This window comes from Schistocerca serialis, chromosome 8, assembly GCF_023864345.2.
Source record: "Schistocerca serialis cubense isolate TAMUIC-IGC-003099 chromosome 8, iqSchSeri2.2, whole genome shotgun sequence".
Taxonomy (NCBI): Eukaryota; Metazoa; Arthropoda; class Insecta; order Orthoptera; family Acrididae; genus Schistocerca; species Schistocerca serialis.
In genome coordinates this window covers 503657428-503679730 of record NC_064645.1, presented here as the reverse complement: position 1 = coordinate 503679730, position 22303 = coordinate 503657428, and positions in this window count along the sequence as shown.

Genomic DNA, 22303 nt, shown 5'->3' with positions numbered 1-22303 from the left:
CATCTCTCAATTTCTGCCGATACTATTTCTTTGAATTTAAGCCACATCTGGTCTACGCTTATAATATTAATTTGTAATGAGTGGAGATTGTCTCTTAGGAAGGCTTCAAGTGAATTTTTTTCTGCCTTTTTGAATAGGTATATTTTTCGAGGATTTGTGCATTGCAATGTTCAATCTCGCTACGACAACTCTGTGTTCACTAATCCCTGAATCGGTTTTGATGCTCGTTAATAACTCAGGATTATTTGTTGCTGAGAGGTCAAGTGTGTTTTCATAACCTTTTACTATTCGCTTGGGCTCATGAATTATCTGCTCGAAATAATTTACAGATAATTCGTTTAGCACAATTTCAGATGATATTTTATGCGTACTTCAGGAATTGCAGATGTATTTTCGCCAACATATTGAGGGTGAATTAAAGTCACTACCAACTATTATCGTATGAGTCGGGTATGTGTTTGAAACCAAACTCAAGTTTTCTTTGAACCTTCTAGCAACTGTATGATCTGATTTGGGAGGTCGGTTAAAGGATCCAATTATTATTTTATTCCGGTTGCCGACAATGGCCTCTGCCCATACTAACTCACAGGAAGTTTCTACTTCAATTTGGCGACAAGATAAACTACTTCTGACAGCAACAAACACGCCACCGCCAACCGTATTTAGCCTATCCTTTCGGAACACCGTTAGGTTCTTCGCAAAAATTTCGGCTGAGATTATATCCGGCTTTAGCCAGCTTTCAGTGCCTATAACGAATTGAGCATCAGTGATTTCTATTAGCGCTTGGAGCTCTGGTACTTTCCCAACACAGCTACGACAATTAACAACTGTTATACCAATGGTTTCTGTATCTACGTTCTTCCTGTGTTCAGCCTGCACCCTTTGTGACTGAAGCCCTTCTTGCGTTTTCGTGAGGCCCTGTAACCTAAGAAACCTCCCAGTCCCCACCACACAGCCCCTGCTACCCGTGTAGCCGACTCCTGCGTATAGTGGACACCTGATCTATTCAGCGGAACCCGAAACCCAACCACCCTTTGGCGTAAGTCGATGAATCTGCAGACTACACGTTTGCAGAACCGTCTTAGCCCTTGATTCAGACCCTCCACTCGGCTCTGTACCAGAGGTCCGCAATCGGTCCTGTCGACTATGCTGCAAATGGTTAACTCTGGTTTCATTTTTTATCCAAGACTTGCATCCTTAAACACTTCTGTTAGCCGCTCAAAACCAGAGAGAATCTCTTCTGATCCAAAGAGACACACATCATTGGTATCGACGTGAGCAACCACCTGCAGTTCGCTGCACCCTGTGCACTTCATGGCATCCGGGAGGTCCCTTTCCACATCTGGAATGACTCCACCCGGTATGCACACAGAGTGCACATTGGTTTTCTTACCCTTCTTGTCAACCATGTCCCTAAGGGGCCCCATAACGCGCCTAACATTGGAGCTCCCAACAAGCAATAATCCCACCCTCTGCGATTGTCTGGATCTTACAGGCTGAGTGGCTTAAACAGGACAGGCGACAGCATCTGGCTCAGCGACATTGTCAGCCACAGACAGCACCTGGAACCTGTTTGTCAGACAAACGGGGGAGGCCTTACGTGAGGCCGCCTGGTAAATCTTTCGCCGCCAGCTTCGCCTCGGGGCGACTTCCCACTCTACCACAGGTGAAGGGACAGCCTCAGTGCGAGCAGTAACTGGGTTGTCCACCAGTGAGGACCGATTGGAGGACTCTGACATACTGGACGTCAGTTGGATCCCCGCGGCTAGCCCACAACAGTGGTGCCCATCCACTGCAGCCTCAAGCTGTGTAACCGAAGCCATCACAGCCTGAAGCTCAGAGCGAAGTGTCACCAACTCGGCTCGCATCCGCACACAACAATCGCAGCCCCTAAAAACTAAACTATGCAGATAAACGGACTATCGGCACTTCCTACGCAACTCTACTCTAGACCCTGATGCAAACGCACGAACTGTGTCTAGTAATATGCAGATATTCTAAAACCTAACTACCGAAGCACTCAGGTGAAACTAAATAATTTTCCCCTGATTAGGAACTTGAAATATGTCACAAAATCGGTTTACTCTCCGACGCAGACGAAAACGCGACAGCTGTGGCTACTGGATACGTATTGTCGCTTGTATGTTAGCACTGACAGCTTCACGCAAACGCCACTGCTCTCGGTTGTTAAGTGAAGGCCGTCGGCCACCGCGTTGTCCGTGGTGTGAGCCAATGCCTGAAATTTTGTATTCTCAGCACAGTCTTGACCTGTGGATTTCGGACTCTTATTGAATTCCCTAACGATAACCGAAATGGAATGTCCCATGCTTCTACTTCCAACTGTCATTCCTCTTTCAAAGCATGTTAAGTGCCCGTCATGCAGCCACAATCACCTCGGAGACCTTTTTGCATGAATCATCTGAGTACAAATGACATCTCCGCCAGTGTACACGATACTACCGCTATCTATATATGTGCATATCGCTTTCCTATGTCTTTTGTGTTTCTAGCATTTGTAGACATAGAGAAAGCTTTTGACAATGTTGACTGGAATACTCTCTTTCAAATTCTAAAGGTGGCAGGGGTAAAATACAGGGAGCGAAAGGCTATTTACAATTTGTACAGAAACCAGATGGCAGTTATAAGAGTCGAGGGACATGAAAGGGAAGCAGTGGTTGGGAAGGGAGTAAGACAGGATTGTAGCCTCTCCCCGATGATGTTCAATCTGTATATTGAGCAAGCAGTAAAGGAAACAAAAGAAAAATTCGGAGTAGGTATTAAAATTCATGGAGAAGAAATAAAAACTTTGAGGTTCGCCGATGACATTGTAATTCTGTCAGAGACAGCAAAGGACTTGGAAGAGCAGTTGAATGGAATGGACAGTGTCTTGAAAGGAGGATATAAGATGAACATCAACAAAAGCAAAACAAGGATAATGGAATGTAGTCTAATTAAGTCGGGTGATGCTGAGGGAATTAGATTAGGAAATGAGGCACTTAAAGTAGTAAAGGAGTTTTGCTATTTGGGGAGCAAAATAACTGATGATGGTCGAAGTAGAGAGGATATAAAATGTAGGCTGGCAATGGCAAGGAAAGCGTTTCTGAAGAAGAGAAATTTGTTAACATCCAGTATTGATATAAGTGTCAGGAAGTCATTTCTGAAAGTATTTGTATGGAGTGTAGCCATGTATGGAAGTGAAACATGGACGATAAATAGTTTGGACAAGAAGAGAATAGAAGCTTTCGAAATGTGGTGCTACAGAAGAATGCTGAAGATTAGATGGGTAGATCACATAACTAATGAGGAAGTATTGAATAGGATTGGGGAGAAGAGAAGTTTGTGGCACAACTTGACCAGAAGAAGGGATCGGTTGGTAGGACATGTTCTGAGGCATCAAGGGATCACCAATTTAGTATTGGAGGGCAGCGCGGAGGGTAAAAATGGGAGAGGGAGACCAAGAGATGAATACACTAAGCAGATTCAGAAGGATGTAGGTTGCAGTAGCTACTGGGATATGAAAAAGCTTGCACAGGATAGAGTAGCATGGAGAGCTGCATCAAACCAGTCTCAGGACTGAGGACCGCAACAACAACAACATGTCTTTTGTCACGTCAGTGTAATAAGGTTAACTCAAAATCGTTTAATTTACATTTTTTATGGATATTTTGCTCATCGGTCGTAATTCAACCCGTTTTTAATTTTTATCTTTAAAAAGTATCTGCTATTGGACCTATTTCATCGAATTTGTAATCTTTCCATCCAGTTGCACATAATTTTTAGTAGTCATACTAAGTTCTTTTGAGGCATGTTAATAGCATTTTTAACCAATTATTTGCCACTGCAGTACCATTTTGCTCATACTTCTAGCCGGCCGGAGTGACCGTCCGGTTCTAGGTGCTACAGTCTGGAACCGAGCGACCGCTCCGGTCGCAGGTTCGAATCCTCCCTCGGGCATGGATGTGTGTGATGTCCGTAGGTTAGTTAGGTTTAATTAGTTCTAAGTTCTAGGCGACTGATGACCTCAGAAGTTAAGTCGCATAGTGCTCAGAGCCCATATTATTATGAGCATGAAGCGCCGGTTACACAGAGCCAAAGCGTCCCACAGTTTTATTGGTAAAAAAATTCTGACCGGACACATAGTCTGATGACCTTAGAACCATTGCAGTGACCCTATACCCTGGCTATGTCTTGCGTAAGTCGGTTAAAAAGACATTTACGCCTCAGACCCAAAACTGCGCCCATAAGTATAGTAACTTTGAACCTCTGGATCTCAGTAACGGATAATGGTATCAAATAAACTTTTTAGATTAATGGGGAACATAATTTTAAGAACATGTGGTAAAGCTTTCGACGGTTTGCCATAAATAGAAATTATAGAAGCACCCATCTTCGCATTTGATAATTTTAGTACTCAAAGACGCATCGTTTTTCGGATGTATTCGGAAACGGAAAAGTGGCGTTTCTAGATCAAGGTCTGAAGAATGTGCAGTTAAAATTAGAGCCTTTTCTACGGTTGGCTATTTAGGTAACTGTTTTCCCTAGCACAAGAACCGTTAGAATACAGGGTTTTGAGGTTTTATGAACAAATACAATAACTTTGAACCTCTGGATCTTGGTCCTGGAACTTACGACTAATGTAAGACGAGAATATTGAAACATTGTGAGCTGGCGTAAGTATAGAGAAGCTGCGTTTTGGCCGTCATAAGAAGGGAAGTGGTGTTTTGTCGCAGTGAGGCCCATACGTCTAGGTCATTGTGCTATGGAGATGTGATGGACTTCGTTTTCTGGGCGTCGTACATTCACATTTTTGAGTAATTGTGACACACAAATCACTTCAATGAAACAACATTTCCGTTATCCCCACGAAGTTGCGTAAGCGTCGCTCTAGTCTCGAAAACAAAGAAAAACGTTTTGCTAGTGCAGGCGCTGGAATCTGAAAACTTGGGGTCTTACAGTCTCCTGACTATATATTCGGAGTCGCGCGAATTTTCAAGAAGCATACGTATAATCTTTCCTTGCAGATTTTGAAGGTAGCCTGAAGTATACGAAATCCGTGCCTGACATATATGTTTACCTTGATTAATGCACGAAAGTAAAACAATTAAGAATTTACTTGGGGGCACATCAGAAATAAGCTGAATCAACTGAAGGAACTGCGAACTTACGACTTGGCTGGGATAAGGTACTGACTTCAAGATGACTCTTTACATATCTTTACATACAGTCCGATCCATCCGTCCCCCCCCCCCACCCTCCCTCCCCACCTTTGCAAAGACGTCAAAGGAAAGTTGAAGTTATCGTTGACAAAACCGTGGACAATTGCATTTGTTTTGGCATATCTACTAAATTCCTGGATGTATATCGTTCTTTTTTTTGAAAATAAGAGAAGTAGTTCATTTAATGTTTTGATATATTCTAATAAGCGAAGACAATTAGCTTACAACACATGTGAAGGTAATTTCTTGTAGTGCCCGAACGATCAGAAGTGCGTAGTTCACAAAATGAATCTTTGTTAAAGCAAGCTAATAATATTCTGGCTGCTCATATCGAATGATGTGATATGAATTGGAAATTTCACGAATATAATAAAGGCGCATGAGAAATTTCGATAATTGCTGGGGGAAAACGAATTTCTTTTAATTGCTTTAACGAAGAGAACAATTTATTTTGAACTGATATCAAATTATCTGTAGCGAGATGCGTAAATCAAATGGAGACCGTTGTTATTCGCTTGGCCCGTAATTCATGTAACTGCCTCGTAATAGAGTAGATTTCTGTTTTCCTTCGACAAGGAAATTGTCGGCATTAGAAAGGAAGCACGTTTGGAATATGCTTTAAAATTTGTTATTTCCGTTGCACTGCAAATACACATAGCGATAACAATGTCTGCACGCAGCAATTTCATCTGTTTAATATGTCTAATAGAAAGAGACTTAAGAAGGAAGTTCATGTTAGTAACGTTAAATTCAGGTTATTTATACAATGCAGACTTTCAAGCCTGGTATCTGCGTAGTTGGTGATTTTTCTCTTATGAGCATTAGGCTGTGGTCAAAGGCATATTTCGACATCTACATCCATACTCTGCAAACCTCCTTACGGTGCGTAATGGAAGGTATGTCGTACCACTACAAGTAATTTCTTTTGTTCTTCCAAATGGAGCGAGGGATGAACGACTGTCCATACGGTTCCTTATATTTCTCCTACCTTTTCTTCGCTGTAATTACGCGAAATGTACGTTGGAGGTAGTAGAACCGTTCTGCAGTCAACTGTATACGACAATTCTGTAAATGTTTTCAACAGTTCCTGGTCAATACGTGGCATTTTCCCTCCACCGATTCCCATTTGAGTTCACGAAGCATTCGCCTTTCTACTTCTGATCTTACTGGTTAATGAGTTCTTAAAGCTTCTGAAGATGTTTTTAGCATTGAAAAACGAAACGTCCGGCAGAGAAATACGTCTTGGACAATGGTCTAATGCCCATAAAGCGAAAATCATCAAATCAGCGATAATTGTTTAGGACGCACCACAAAATTTAGGAAAGATCTACAGAATATTTAAAGTCGTTTAATTGTTCGCCCTTAAAGGGCTTGCTTCTTGCGGGTAAACGGGTTTGTGACTGTGAGGCCCTGAGCCGAGTTTGACATTACGTCCAATTATTGGCGCCAAAGCCCTACTATTTTCTTTCTTGTCGGCCTATCTCAGCCAACTTAACTTTTCGATACAAACGGTACCAGTTTTCGAGGCCGGAGAGCGTCCTTCTTTTTCTGTCCTCAACTCGACCTTCAAATCTTCTGGCTTGTAGAACAGGCTGTTGGATCACGAAACGCTAATGGAGAAAAGCCCTAAAGGAAGAAATCAGCGCATCCTGCTGCCTTCCAGGATGAAAGGCTAGGAGAGTCAACAACCCCTTAACAAAGGCTGACGAGACAGATTGTGCACCTAAGCTGTGGTGAAAGCAATCAGCCTAGGGAAAGGAAAATCTTGAAAGGAAACCCACCGACAGCCAGGCCAGCGACCTACTAGACGTGTAATTTCATTGCTCAGAGTACTAGTTCTGTCTCTTGGTGAGAACGGACTACAGATATGACGACCACGACTAGGAACAGGTCTAAGAAATGAAAAAATAAAAATATTCTTAAAATTGCAATATATAACATAAAATCTGCTAATAACATAGATGAAGAGCTTATAGGAGAATTGAAACATCATGAAATCTCAATGTGTAGTCTGCAAGGGACAAAAAAGGAAGCCAAAAACCTAATAATTTATAGTGGAGCTGAGAAGGAGACATTAGCTAAAACAGGCGTATGAACACTTATCCACAAGTAACACAAAGATGTTATTGAAGAGTGACAATACGTTTCTGAAAGAATAGTTTTACTAAAACTGAAAATCGCTCAACAAAAGTTGAACGTTATTTCCCTGTACAGCACAGAGGATTGCAAACCCAGAACAGAAAGAGAGGTCTTTTATGAACAGTTACAAGAAGTTACCTATCTGACACAAACGAAATTGCAGTCATAATGGGACTTTAAATTTCGCGTTGAAAATAGTGTCATCTGTGTAGTTAAACAATATAATGAGAACTTTCTAAATAATAATGGTGAGATTATAATGGAATCATGGTCAAGCATCGAACTAACAATGAATAATACCTTCTATAACCACAAAGATCTGTACAAATACACTTTTCAGAACACAAGAGGTAATAAATTTACAGTAGATCATGTTATGCGGGAGCAAAGGTAGCCGCTGAGGGCTGGCAACCTATATTACACCACAGACGACGAGGTTGTCTATGTCCAAGGCGTACCAAAAGCACCATGATAAACACCGGCTGTTTACATACAAGCCAAAACCTGACTGGCTGGAGACAGCTATTTAGGGGCTAGAACCAGCCCCAAAGTTCGGCTCTCTCTGGATGCCGACCTCGTGTACTTCGACCGCTGAAGATTACGTCTTCGTCTCTGGATTGGACTCTTATTAGTGTGTTTGTGTTATGACGAACCTTTGTGGAAAATTGGAAGTGAACTTTAGTTTGCCTCAATTAGGAGACTTTTACTGGTATCATTATTGTTACCTTTTGTTTGTTGTCCAGGCATCAGCCTTGTGAACTTATATCAATAAAAGTTGTGTTTGTGAAAAACTGAGAACTGTCAGTTACAACAGATCACATTGTTACAAGCAAGATAGAACATTAAACGCAGCAACATAGTGTATGATCACAGCTCACCATGGCAAAAATCAGGTATTCTATAGGAAGGAATAAGGCTGCTAAAAACCAACATTAAAAGAAGAAAAATTTGGGTTAGAATCATTATGGAAGGAATATACGAAAATTTTACACCATAAACGATTAGCAGAGAAAATAAGAGAAACCCATCAATTCAGAGGATGACGTATATAAGGCTTGGGAGGAAATCAAAGAAAATATTGTAGCAGCAGCTCACGACGCGCTAGGTACACGAAGTATAAAGCAATGGAGGAAAACCAACAAAACACCATGCTTCACAAAGACGTTAAAGAAATGTGTACGAAAAGAAATGTGCCTATTTGAAATATAGAACATCAAAACACAAGTCTTATGAAGATTACGAAATAACAGTAATAAGACAAAATCACTAGTCAATCGTTTTAAATGGGAACAATGGAAAACCTTTCTGAAAATATACAATATGCTTCTAGGGGCCGCAGAAACAAATATGGAGAATGATATGGCAGTAGAGCAAAGAATTGAACGAAATTTTGAAAATGAACGACATAAAGCAGAAATCATGGCTTAAATACTTAACAAAGTTGTATAAAGGTAAGAAATTACCAGAAAACGAAAAGTATTTAAGAGGTCAGATACGAATAATAAATGACGGTGTAACTATTTGACTTGCAGAGGCAAACGAAGATGTAAGTGTATTAAAAAGTGGGAAGTCTCCAAGAAAGGATGGGATTCCCAATGAATTATTCAAGTATGGAGGATATCCACTAACTGAACAGTTAACCGAGTTAGTGAACAATGTTATAACTGATAGTAAAAATCGAAACGAATGAAGAACCAATACTACAATTCTCATGTACAAAAAAAGAAGATGAGGAAGACCCATTCGTCTACTGAGCTCGGTCCTTAAACTCATTTCTAAAATTAGTAAGCATGGAGGGCATAGACGGGGACTACGGACAGGTGAAGCTAGGTGGCAATGTGACTTGTCTGGGGTGCGTGCTGAGATAGTCCACACATATGCGGGTGGCGTTGTGATTGACGGAATTGCCTAGTGAGCAGGACATCCCGGGTTCAACTCCTGGTCTTGTACACATTTTCATTCGTCGCAGCTAATTTCGCATAAAGTCCCGAACATCTGATGTCATTAGTTTCTTCCCTTTCCTTTTCTTTCTCTTCCCTGCACCTTCAATTTACGTAATACGTTTCACAGCTGCGGATTTCGTGTGATATGTGTTCCTTCGGACATGTACAGTCATGCTCAAAAGTATCCGAACGACCTGAAATGCATTTCGCCTGATTCAAATGCACCCACATAGCGAAGCTGTACAGCAGGTCCTCTAATCGCCCCGCGGTTCAGTCGTTTGACTATTGAAAATGGTTCCAACAAGTCACCACTAGAAAACACTGCTCTGTATCGCATTAACTCAAGATGTAAAGTAATACCAAGGTACTACAAATATCAGGGAACATCTGACGGTTCTTAAGCCTCGTAAGCTCACATTTATTAATATGTGACATACGTGAAATGTTACCACTCTCATTATTACGCCAGATAGGTAAATCACGTAGTAAGTTCGTCGTGGTCCGCTTCAAAATAACATACCGCACTTATTATTTAACACAAAATGAAATTAAAAATTCAAGTTTTTCCCGGCCAGCTAGTTGAGAATATGTATGAACTTCAAATGACACGATGAACCGTCTTGTTCTGCATATGGATTCAAACCCAGGTCTTGCAGACTAAGCAAAGACTTCGTGACTGACGGAAACTAACAGTCATTCCTCACTAGGCATGCAGAGAGTGATATACCTCGATTTTAGACAGTATCAGTTAGCAAATATCAACTTTAAACTAAATAACGTAAACATTTTTAACGGACGCGAATTACTACCCAGCACCTACTGTCCTTGTTAACGAACTACGAGAGATGCTAAATATTGCTTCTCCACAAGTAATTTATTTGAAATGCCGTGAGGTAAAGCTTTGTGTTGGACAGGGATTCCAACCCAGAACCTAACTGGTTATAGTCATCGAAGCACAATCAACTGTGGCTTATCGGATTTTCTCGGCAGTAGCTGGATGCTTTAACTGAAATGACGAGACGAGACATTAATTTTTTCTTTCCCAGGACTCCAACCTGGCAACTATCACTGTTATATTCTAGAGGAAACGAACGTTAAAAATGGGTTTGTTACACCAGCAGCGACATGTGAGCATGTTTTAACTAGAAATAATATGACGAAGAGTTCAGTGCTGACTGCGAATCGAATCTCATACACATCGTTCTTGTCTGCACACAAAGAGACGTCAGCTTCCGAATTTTTCTGCACCATCAGCTCGGAATAACATCCTTAATTCTGTGTCTCACTGGGACTCAAAAACGTCAGATATCGTTAGTGTTGATAACGAATGAAAATACATTAAAAAATCAAAATTTTTATTCACCAGCAGAGAGGTGTTCTCATGCCAGAGCTTGATAATACATAATGAAAGCTTTAGTGCCGGGCCAGGATTCGAACCCTTTCACACGCAATATGTGGAGATGTTGAGGAATCCACAGTTTTGAACAAACACCAAATTGCAGTCGAGCTGTACTGTCATGAAGGGATCAAATTCCGCGTGAAGGGTGATCTGAGTTGCATTTCCAGATCAGAACCAATTTTATGGACGTACAGAAGCTCAAATAAAAGGTGGAATAAGTGTTCTGTGACCCTACATAGCGTTTGTTTCGTCACTAGAAATAAATAACTAGTATAACAGAGGTTACTGTTGATAGAGTTTCTACGTGTCGCCACTTTATTGCGGTTCAACCTAACATCTACTGGGTAGAGAAGGAATATCATATTTAACATGAATGTCAGACCACAATGCCATTATACCTTCTTCACTGGGCGTAGCCAGAAGAGAACAGAATCTGTCTCTCCTTATCAAAAACCATCAGCAGAAGGAGGAATCGAACCCAGACCATAAGTATAGGAACCTAGCATCAATCCAAGAGACCACCAAATTCTCATCTCGATCACTCATATTTCGATGATAACAATGTTGCGCCGCACTGGATGAGAATTCTGACACTCAGACTCCCGGTAGTGATTTGCTGCATGTTCAGTACATTCATTTACTTGGTTGACCGGATCGCCATGAACTAACTGCCTCGGCTACCCAGCGTATACATTCAACTCTATTTTGTAATCACCAAAATAAAATCACGTAACTGACACCTACACAGAACTGCCAACAGTGTAGGATGCAGAAATTTAAATAGGAAGTGTTCCTTTCGACTTGAGCTACTCTACTGCGCTATCTGTTTGTTATAAACGTCGTGCAGTGCAAAAGAAAAGCTGTAACTGTCTGTCTCTCAGAAGTCTAGATCCAACCATATGCATTCTCACACAGCACTGTGCAATTCGGAAGTTCTGGAGGCATTGTTGCTGAGTTCTGGAGGTGATATAGCTATGTGTCAGCTAGTAGCGTAACGGTAAGCGTTGCGCACTGTTGATAAGACGTCGCGAGTATGGGTACATACACTACTACATTTTTTAAAACTTCATACTGCTGTCTGCTGAGGTTATCGATCTAATGGAACTTCGAACATAATTCCTTTCACTTCTCAACCCAAAATAGTCGCATGTGGAAAAAGGCATAACTTCTGCAACATTTTGTTCTTTTCAGGTTTAATAAATGGCCAGGCTGTAATGGATCTCGAAACTTTGGTATTATGTATGGGGAGAGCGCATCGTACCAAAATACGTCAGAAAAGTATTCTCTACATTAGCTGTCGTGTGGCAGTGGCATTTTATTCCTCATCAAACCTCGTTTGACAGCTTTAACACTGCGCTGCCTTCTGCCGGCAACGTCTGCTCTACTCCTCACTCTCGACGATGTAAAAAGCTTTAATGTAGTTGAGTGGTGACCCATAATATCTGTCTACTATTTGTGTTTTACACTCTACTGCAACGGAGGCACAAAACCGTTTTTATTTGGTGAGTATTTTATTACACTAGTATGCAATACATCAATGTGGCACAGATTTAAGTTCATTGTGATCCAGTGCGCTATAATTAAAGTGTCATATCCTACTCTTTTTCCTTTCACAGGAGATTCTTCAAACAATTTATTTTTTTCATAGATTCATTTGTGTTAGTCAAGGCACAGAGTGTAAATGCAGTGTAATGCGTTTGGTTCCTTTCTTTGATTCCCTATGGTAAATGGATGCAAAACATAGTGTCAATACCTTTCAGAACCTGCTACGTAGCTACTCAGGCGTATTGCTTGTTTTGAGGTCTATACATTAATTAATGGAGAAGTGAACGCTGTTCAGAAGTGATATTTAAAATATTCAATTGGATTTAAGGGGACAAAATTGCCCATATTTGTAGCTACCCAGAGAAAAAGTAAGTCGCTAGAGCCGCTGTTAGTAAATGTCTGCAGAGAGTTCCTAACAGCTACTGTGGAAATTTAGCATAGAGGCCCTACAGTAATCAAGAGGTTCATTTCCTTCGTACTTATCACCCTGGCATGTGAGTGTCATGTGAAGAATAATACTAAAATTCGTATCGTTGACGGTCGATTCGAATTTCTTCAGAGACGCTTGTATTGTGAAGCAGCTTGACAGTCAGAAAGCCAAGATCTCTGACCATCAACACAATTTACTAGGTCGAGCTACCAAGAGGATTTGAAGTGTAAAGGTTTTTCTTACGATTTAGTTACAGAATTTTTTCTGGAAATTCGTAGCTCCGTAAAATAAACCAGCACACGCTGGTTCCTACCACGATTAGATCTGACAATTCATTGAGCCTTTGCGACACGAGACACGGGCTTTACCACGGGGCTACGGACACACTGCTGCGAGCACTATACTCTCATCATGGTACTGGTCGCTCAGCCTCATAACACAACGTGAAAGATAATAAAAGTTATCACTTATGTGAAGAACAGCATTTCTTTTGCCAAAAAATTGAATTTTCAGTATCACTGTCTTAATTTACATGAGGATTATATAGCACGAGTCATTCAAATGGAAAGGGAATATCAAGCGAATTTAGCGAGTCAGTTCAATACCACACGTGGAAGTGATTGCACAGTCACAGTGTTGCCAAATGTTTGTGATGGTGTTGCCAATTCTCAGCTGTGCTAGGAACAGCTCTGTAGCGGAATGTGAGGAGTATCCCATGCTCGTGTCATAGCAGGATACGAAGAGGAGGCGTGTGATTTGGTTAATATGCAGTGTTTTCACCTACCAGTTGAGTTAAACATTCAGGTGTATAATCCTCCATGACGATTACAGTTTCCCACAAAATATATATAAATAAAACACTTACGTTGTTACTTTGTGACAAAAGATTATTTAAGTACAATAAAAAGTTTTCGGAAATAAACTTTGCCCACCTGTCACAAAAAGTAAGATAACATACACTATGAACCTCGAAATCGATTGCATCTATGTGCAGTCTTGTGATCATACAGGTAGAATTTCATGAACTGAACAAGAATGAAGAAAAATGTTGGTGCGAATGGAAGCTGTAAGAAACACAGTTAACTAATTATTCTGTGCCATGTAATAGTCAATTCATTTTAAATTTCAGGAGAGGAGAAACTAAAAATTATGCCCATTAAGACAGAAAGTAAAGTGCAGATCTGCGCTTTTTCATCTTCCGATCTATACAAATAATGTATACTAATCAGCGTATTCATTGTTTTCGTAATGTGTCCCTCTTGTTTAGTCTTCTAATGATGAACTGGATCCACACCCATGAGTCTGATTGTTTCTTTGTATCCTTCCATCTACTATCTTTGTGTGTTATTGCTCGGTGTTCAAAATGCAAAATATTATGCCTGTTCCCACGAGGTATTAGAACGAGGTCGCAAGAAGGCTAACGAATTATAATCAAAATACGCCAATTTGTCTGTCGTCATGGTGTTAAGTGGACAGAAATAGTTTGGTGTTATTGCCTGCATCACCGGCATCCCGTTGTCGTCTTCTCTTACTGAGAATTTCATATTACCCTGAACATAAGACGCCGAGAGAAATGTGTATATTCTCCGTGACGAAACATCCCACATTCCATTCTTTCTGATCCATTCGTAACGTGCATCGGCAGCAGTGAGTGATAGGAAATCTGTTGTGAGGTGACGAATAACAGTGACAATGGCAGTAATAAAAAATCAGTAATCAAAGATGTTTACTGCATTACAGACAATTGTTAAGGACTAACAAAATAACCAAGAAAGACTGAGTGTTTAACTGTCGCACTGCATAGGTCTTCTTACCTTTTTGTTACTGAATTCTGTTCTGGTTGTTTGCAGAGAGAAAAGAAAGACCCCTGTAGCCATACATATCGCTAGTACAACGAGATACTACCTATCAACTATCCTTGCTTTACATCACGAGACGAACATGGTGTCACCGAGCTGATATTTGAAAAACATTTCTGTTTTCTCTCTCTGTCTCTCTCTCCCTCTCTTTATTTTTCTTTTATTTTCTGAGGAAAGCATCGAGAAGCGCGATTAATAAGGAAATAGGCATATAATCTATTTACAGCTATTTTCATCGGGATACATAATGCTAAAATACACATTTTAAGTGTGTTATTGCGTAATTCCAATTATTGACAGTGTATTCGTGAGCTTGGTCGCCTTCAGTGCGCTGAAACCCGTCACAGAAGCAAGCAAAACACAAATATTTCTTACACCATGCGCAACACACAAACGAAAGAGAAGACGGCAATGGGATGCGGCTGATGCAGGCAGTAACACCCAACTATTTCTGCCGACTTAACTCCATGACGACGGACAAATTGGCGTCTCAGTGAATTTTGATTGTAATTCGACCTCGTTCTAATACCTCGTGGGAGCAGGAATAATTTATTGCTTTTTGAACACCGAGCAATAACGCACAAAGACAGTAGATGGAAGGATAAAAAAAAAAAAATCAGACTCATGGGTGTGGATCCACTTCATCATTAGAAGACTAAACAAGAGGGAAACATTATGAAAGCAACGCATACGCTGATTTGTATACATTATTGGTATAGATCTGAAGATGAAGAAGCGCAGATCTGCACAGTGCCCGCATCTGCACTTTACATTCTGTCCACACACATGGGTCTGATGGTTTCATTGTATCCTCCCATCTACTAAATTAGTTTTGAGAGCAACGTTAGCTACAGCGTTCGAAGTATTCATAGTATTGTATACGTGTGTGTAAATGTCTTCCAATGCCCACTCAACGAAGACAAGGATACACAGTCTAGCTACAGTATTATAAATACGCCTCAGGTGTAGATGAACTCAGGTTCATAGTAGCCGGCCGGGGTGGCGGAGCGGTTCTAGACGCTACGGTCTCGAACGGCGCGACCGCTACGGTCGCAGATTCAAATCCTGCCTCGGGCATGGATGTGTGTGATGTCCTTAGGTTATTTAGGTTTAAGTAGTTCTAAGTTCTAGGGGACTGATGGCCTCAGAAGTTAAGTCCCATAGTGCTCAGAGCCATTTAGGTTGATAATAATTTTGAATATTTGGCAGTAATGAACCCAATGGTGTTAAACTCGTTTTCAACCAATCATTCCCACAGCTACACGAACACTACTTGTGATACCTCTTATGCAGTGCTATCAGACGAAAAGATCAAACTGACACAAACTGTGGGATGTTTGTCTCACAACCTTCATACCTGGATAAAGAGCTTTTCCTATTTGAGATATCTGTGAACGTTGCTGCATAAGACGACTTAAGAGGTAACTAAAATCCTTCAGCTACGACAATGTTTAAAGAAATCGTCTTCACGGCACTAAATCGTGGTATGTGAATCATTTACTGGCCGTACTCTGCCGCATTTCGCTGGCTGGAAGGCAAAAAGCTTACTGACAAATTTCACACAAGGAAAAGGGGGACGAAATGTCTCCCACTGGAAGGTCATGTTGTTTTATTTAAATGATTACAAAATCAGCTAAAACGAACAGTGAGACAGTCAATATAAGCACATGTCAGTATGATGTTGCACTGCGCAGGGCCTGTAATGATAAAGGGCACGTTTAGGTCAGGCATATTGTATACAGAAGTGGAAGAGAGAGCACCACTAAATTCCACAATCCGCATGTATTGCATACACACATAAATTACTGTTACAGTGTACTATTGGAGCGCAATGAGTGAATTACATATTTTCCGGTGAAAAACAGCACTGGCAAACAGTCTTCGCCACATTAGGTTACTTAAACTGGTGTCACTCTGAGCTAGAATTTATCGTCAACGACTAAGTATAAGGTCAATGAGTTGGATGCGGGTTTTGTAACTGTGAAATACTTTCCTACATTATAGAAGTGAATATTAAATTTGAACTAATAATGCGAAAATTTTGAACTTGGATAGCTTACAATGAAAATCTTTCTGTTTATTGCAAAGGAAAACAATTGATTTTCTAAAACATTCTCTCCATACACAACTTGAAACAGGTCACGTCGACCAAATCATGTGGAAGAACTGACAGCGACTTATAACGGAGGGCAGTAAGATCCCTTGGCTTTTGGTTTGGCAATATTCGACAGCCATTTCTGGGCGCAAGTAAATTAAGAAAGGCAGCGCGTTTTTGTTATCGAGTAACGTCTTCATCAATTACTTTAGTTTTAATGTAATCTGCGAGTAATTGCTGATGTTTGATATTAACATGAAAAGGACTCCGTAAACAGGGAAAGAACCTCTCCTTGGGCAACTACTTCTATAATGACCAAAAGGCATTAGATGATCTTCAAGCACATGTGTTCCATCAACGGTATGAAGAAAATGATAGTAACAATGACGGTAACAATCGAATTATCCGGTAACTCCACACTTCACAGTGGATTTTCTCGAACTAAGAAATTTGCTGAATTAGTGAATATTTCAAAATGGCTTCACATCGAGGCTATGATGCGTGGGTTCAGGCATTTGCTTTTAAGAGGCACAAACAGATTTACTTTACCTCTGGTAACCTCAAGAGAAAGACGCTATAATCCAGAATCCGCATTAAGCATCACGTTCCGTCATTACCAATTGGGCAGAGCCGGTTTACGTTGGGAAATGACATAGGCGGAAGTAAACAGAAATACTGTCTCCAGTAAACTTACTTACATTAGAAAATTTTATTTTATTTGATGAAACGATAGCCATTTAAAGGAACAGGGCTCTTATTTTTCTTGTACTTGACTGAGCTAGAGACGTTGAAAAATTTAGTGCTGGACTGCGATTCGAATTCGTATCCCATCTTTCGAGGATCTGAATCTCTCGGAACAGTATGGTTCAATCATTTCGTTCCTTTTCCCACGACTGCAATCTTCTCTAGGTCTCCTCCAAAGGTAAGTATGTGGGTCCGAATCCTGATCCAGTACAAAAATATTCACAATTTCATTTCAAGCCCTATCACGTGCATACCAGTCTGCTAGTGAAAATTAACGTGCATTTTCCATGTTTGCTCATGTGTTGCCAACAATCGCAATAGGTGTCGTTATTACTGGTCAAACACGCACACATTTTACTGTTGGTGAGTAAGCAAGTGTTACTTAAGCTGTGTTCTGCGGATGATAAAGAAGGACGGTAGGTGTGCGGTTCGATTGTCGCTCAGGCACAAACATTTGTATCCTTATTTTAGATTCAAACATCTAGCAGCTGGTAAGAAAAACAGATACGTAACATTTGATTTTACTTAGTTAAGAATCCGATTGCGTGTTGGGTTCGTATCTCCGTCACAGAACTTCACATCATGCGCTTCATCTTTAAATGCATGAATACTTTGTTCCTTCTGAGTGGAGGTATATCACACATCTTTCGTGGTTAGTTAACAGGGACGAAAGGGTCTTTACAAGAGTCCTGGTTTATTACAAAACTGTCGTCTTTTATTTTCAAGTTTAGATTTGGTTACTGATATTGGCGAAAATTTCTGTAATTAGTGCCTCTTCATGACTAGTCATCAATATGATATGATTAGATTAGATTAGATTAAAACTTGTTCGTAATGATGTGGAACGTGTCATTTTAATGAAAAAATTCTTTACACACAATGATTCAGTTTCTTAGGAAGAATTTTTTACTCTCTCTCTCATTCTTTTTTATTTTTATCTCTATCCCTCACTCTCTCTCTCCCTTCCCTCTCTCTTTCTCTCTCTCTCTCTTCTCTTCTCTCTCTCTCTCTCTCTCTCTCTCTCTCTCTCTCTCACACACACACACACACACACACACACACACACACACACACACAGTCCTTTTTTTTTTTTATTTGTTTGTTGTGCTCGACTATCGGCGAGGCACGAAAACGTTCGTCAACGATTTTCTTAGTTTTGAGTACACTTACGAAAGATATATAAAAACAGCTATGAGGGATACTGATTTATGAAGCTTAGTTTGCAGTCAGTTCTGAATATTATTAGTAACTACGCTCCAGTCCCTAAACCCAGTTACAGAAATGTGAATCAGACGGATTACGTATTGCAGGCTGTAGCAGCCGCGTCTTTGAGACGTCAGCTACGGTCACTTCCCAGCCCACAGTAGGATCAAATTGTTTCGTGTTCTCCCTGCTGGTAATGTAAATGATTTGGCAACAAGGCAAGGTATATTTGGCAACTCTGTGATCGACGAGTTACTTCCTGGTGTGCACGGAATTAAGCCTCAAAGTTCACTTGATTTTTCCTGTCATTTCCATTGAATAACGCTTGAGCTGTAACAAAAGATTGTAAATTTACGGTTTTCAGTCCAGGGAAGTCGTTGCACGTGAAAATCGCATCTAATCTCGTCCTTTAAATAGCAGTTTACGAGTTCTAGCCACTACTGGTCTCGTAAGAGGAAAGCTGTACGTACGCCTTCTCCCTAGCTCTGTGGAAACGTGCTAACCTGTGAGAAAATGTCTGTTATGGTTTGCAGTTCCAGTCTTGTTGACTGTAACGTTTTTATCCCTTCTGTGAAAAAGCTTCAAGCAGTCAAATCACACATCGATAAGGAAATCACAAGAAAATACTTTCGGCTCATAGTGCAATGGTGAAAAACTTACAATACTGCACAACAGGTAACGCCTCTTTCCGATGTTGACAAGCAATTTTGGGTTTCTAGAAATACATAACTATATTTATGAAATGCCACATTTGCATACCACTTGAGTATGACACAGCATACCAATCAAACACAGACCCAATCGAAATCCAAGTGATTAGTATTTTACCAAAACGTGCCGATAGAGGCACGCTTGTGTACAGATACTCAGTTTCATTGAAACAGACTTTCGTTGTAAGTTTATCTTGGGTAGTTTTATTTCATTTCTTATAATACAGCACACAATTTTCGTACAGTTTCTTTTAGTGTTGCTAATACATTAGTCAAAATGAGAGAGAAATTAATGATCAAACCATATATGCGAATTCTCTGATGTTATCTATAACAGTCTGACAATTCACATGCAGTTTATTGATTACATGCTTGTAGAAAACTTGTTCTGAGTTAAAGCAGTCACACAAGGTTTGATGAAGAATAAAATGCCACTGCCACACAACAGCCAATGTAGAAAATATTTTTCTGACGTATTTTGGCACGATGCGCTCTCACCATACATAATACAAAAGTTTCGAGATGCATTGCAGCCTGGTCATCTATTAAACCTGAAAAGAACAAAATGTTGCAGCAGTTATCCCTTTTTCCACATGCGACTATTTTGGGTTGAGTAGTGAAGGGAATTATGTCCAAAGTTCCATTAAATTGATAACTTCAGCAGACATCAGAACTGCGTTTAAAAAAATATAGCAGCGGATGTAATACAGCTCGCGACGCCTTATCAATCGTGCGCGACAGTTACCGTTACGCTACTAGCTGCCACATAGCTATATCACCTCCAGAACTCAGTAACGACGCCTCCAGAACATCCACATTGCACAGTGCTGTGAGATAATGCATATGACCGGATCTAGACTTCTGAGAAAGAGACAGTTACAGCTTTTCTTTTGCACTGCACGACGTTTTTAACAAACAGATAGCGCAATAGAGTAGCTCAAGTCGAAAGGAACACTTCCTATTTAAATTTCTGCATTCTACACTGATGGCAGTTATTTTGGTGATTACAGAATAGAGTCGAATGTATGCACTGGGTAGCCGAGGCAGCTAGTTCATGGCGATTCGGTCAACCAAGTAAATGAATGTGCTGAACATGCTGCAAACCACTACCGGGAGTCTGAGTGTCAGAATTCTCATCAAGCGCGGCGCAACATTGCTATGATAGAAAAATGAGTGATAGGGAAGAGAATTTGGTGGTCTCTTGGATTGATGCTAGGTTCCTATACTTATGGTCTGGGTTCGATTCCACCTTCTGCTGATGGTTTTTGATAAGGAGAGACAGATTCTGTTCTCTTCTGGCTACGCCCAGTGAAGAAGGTATAATGTCATTGTGGTCTGGCATTCATGTTAAACATGATATTCCTTCTCTACCCAGTAGACGTTAGGTGGAACCACAATAAAGTCAGGAGTCGCGACACGTAGAAACTCTATCAACAGTTACCTTTCTAATACTAGTTATTTATTTCTAGTGACTAAACAAACGCTACGTAGGGTCACAGGACACTTATTCCATCTTTTATTTGAGCTTCTGTATGTCGATAAAATTGGTTCCGAACGGGGCATGTAACTCAGACCACCCTTCACGCGGAATTTGATCCCTTTGTGAGAATACAGCTTCACTGCAATTTGGTGTTTGTTCAAAACTGTAGATTCCTCAACATCTCCACAAACTGTGCGTGAAAGGGTTCGAATCCTGGCCCGGCACTAAAGCTTTCATTATGTATTATCAAGCTCTGACATGAGAACACCTCTCTGCTGGTGAGTAAAAATTTTGATTTTTAATGTATTTTCATTCGTTGTCAACCCTAACGATATCTGACGTTTTTGAGCCCCAGTGAGACACAGAACTAAGGATGTTATTCCGAGCTGATGGTGCAGAAAAATTCGGTAGCTGACGTCTCTTTTTGTGCAGTCAAGAACGATGTGTATGAGGTTCGATTCGCAGTCGGCACTGAACTCTTCGTCATATTAATTCTAGTTCAAACATGCTCACACGTCGCTGCTGGTGTAACAAACCGATTTTAACGTTCGTTTTCTCTAGAATATAACAGCCATAGGTGCCAGGTTGGAGTCCTGGGAAAGAAAAAATTAATGTTTCGTCTCGTCATTTCAGTTAAAACATCTAGCTACTGCCGAGAAAATCCGATGTGTCACAGTTGATTGCGCTTCGATGACAATTCAATTAGGTTCCGGGTTCGAATCCCTGTCCAGCACAAAGCTTAACCTCACGGCAGTTCAAGTAAGTTACTTGTGAAGTAGCAATATTTAAGATCTCTCGTAGTTCGTTAACAAGGACAATAGATGCTGGGTAGGAATTCGCGTCCGTTAAAAATGTTTACGTTATGTAATTTAAAGTTGATATTTGCTAACTGATACTGTCTAAAATCGAGGTATATCACTCTCTGTATGCCTAGTGAGGAATGACTGTTAGTTTCCGTCAGTCACGAAATCTTTGCTTAGTCTGCATGACCTGGGTTTGAATCCATTTGCAGAATGAGACGGATCGTCGTGTCATTTGAAGTTCATACATATTCTCAACTAGCTGCTCGTGAATAACTTGAATTTTAATGTCATTTTGTGTTAAATAATAAGTACGGTATGTTATTTTGAAGAGGATATCATGAATACGACGAACTTACTGCGTGAGTTGCCTATCTGACGTAATAGTGAGAGTGGTAACATTTCATGTATGTCACGTATTGTGATAAATGTGAGCTTACAAGCCTTAAGAACCGTCTTATCTGTGATAAGATGTTCCCTGATATTTGTAGTACCTTAGTATTACTTTACATCTTGTGCTATTACGATAAAGAGCAGTGTTTTCTAATGGTGACTTATTGGAACCATTTTCAATAGTCAAACGGCTGTACCGAGGGTCAATTAGAGGACCTGCTGGACAGCTGCGCTATGTGGGTTGCATTCGAATCAGGCAAAATGCAATTCAGGTCGTTCGGATACTTTTGAGCACGACTGTACATCCACTCCATACATTTTGAAATGAGATTCGCTGACCAGACAAA